A 1,784-nucleotide genomic window follows, 5' to 3' on the forward strand; every position below is an offset into this window, starting at 1 on the left:
CCCCCTTCAGTAGACGACATTCCGACGATGTGATTGATGACACCGATGAAGAACTATACTATCTTCCAAAGTGCCAGGCAAGCAAAACCCCCTTGCTCATTCCGATACAATCCCACTCTCCCGCTCCTGCTCTCTTTTACTGCATTAGGACAACAATGATTCATCTTTTACTTGATGTGGTAGTTGAACCCCTTATCCTCTGCATGACCTGTCATTGCCACAGTAAATAGATGAAACCCACTAGCATGAGTAGGAGTTGTTTGAGCCCTGATGTGCCTACTCATTCATGCTTGTTTGTCATGCCTGCTATTGCATAGAGTCGTGTCAGGTCTGGTTCATCGGGGATGAATCGGAGGTGTGTAAACATGTCCTACGGTGTGTGAGCTAAGTGTGTGAACACGAATTGGTAAAGGTAGCGGTGAGAGGCCATGTAGGAGTACATGGTGGGTTGTCTCACAGAAACTGTCCTCAGGAACTGAGTTCTGTGTTTGTGATCCATGAAACGGCTACTACCACACATTGGGCCCTGAAATATGACCCCGCTCGACTTATTGACCCCTCTCGTCCTCTGTCCAGGAGATGCAACTAGTTTCTGGTGTTTGTAGGTTATGTGTTGCCGGCCGTGCGTAGCGCTGACCCTAGGGGTGGGCTATGATGCGGTAGATACACTGTGGCCGGGTATGCCGGGCGCCCGTTTGGCGTCTCGGGACCCTATACACATCGTTTGTGGCCGTTGAGGACACCCCGGCCGGATTTCCTTGCGAATGGAACCCGAATAGGCGATATACCTGGACTAGAGACTTGTGTGGTTAGTCAGGTCATGGTCTACACCCACGTCGGCTTTTGCTTGAAGTCTGCCGAGAACATGTCGTGTGCAGACGCTAAGAGGTGGAAACATGTGTGACAAAGTACACCCCTGCAGGGTTATAAATGATCTATTCGGATAGCCGTGTCCGCGGTAAAGGACTTCTGGGTTGCCTATAACAGTTCATAGACAAGTGAAAGTGGATACTCTAAAACTCGCAAGATAAGTGTGAGTGCTATGGATGGCCTTCTCGTAGGGAGACGGGAGCGGATCCATAGTGGTGTATTGGATGGTGAATATGTGGACTCATGTGCGCCAACTCAAAAGAGTTGCTTGTAGTTGTGGTTCAGGATAGCCACCGAGTCAAAGTTGTCTTGCTGCAGTTAAACTCCACCATACCTTCGTTGATAATGATGCATATGTAGTTAGATCTGATGTAAGTATTGCCGGGTACATTTGTACTCACGTTTGCTTAATTTATGTTTTGCAGAGAGACATCAGTATCACTAGTAGTTCCGCTTGGACTTCGACGTTTAGCTTGTTACCTCAGCTACGATCTTGTACCCTTGGGAGGGTCTTGTAAATAGTCAGGCTTCTTAGTCTTTTTCGTTTGTAGATGTCTGTACTCAGACATGTTAAGCTTCCGCATGTGTTTGACTTGTATGCTCTAAATGTTGGGTCATGTGACCCATGTTTGTAATATCTCGCTCCTCGGAGCCTAATGAATAAATATTTTGGGTCGTAGAGTTATGTTGTGATGCCATGTTGTATTTGCACATATCGAGCATATTGTGTGTATGATTGAAATGCTTGGTATGTGTGGGATCCGACAACCTAGTGGTTTATCCTTCGTAGCCTCTCTTATGGGGAAATGTAGTCTTGTGCTTCCATGAGCCATAGTAGTACGCTACAGCCCGGTTCACCGGAGTCCTGCTAGCCCAGCACTACTGCTCCGGAACACTTGATTGGCCGACATGTG

This window comes from Triticum dicoccoides, chromosome 5A (genome assembly GCF_002162155.2).
Source record: "Triticum dicoccoides isolate Atlit2015 ecotype Zavitan chromosome 5A, WEW_v2.0, whole genome shotgun sequence".
NCBI lineage: Eukaryota > Viridiplantae > Streptophyta > Magnoliopsida > Poales > Poaceae > Triticum > Triticum dicoccoides.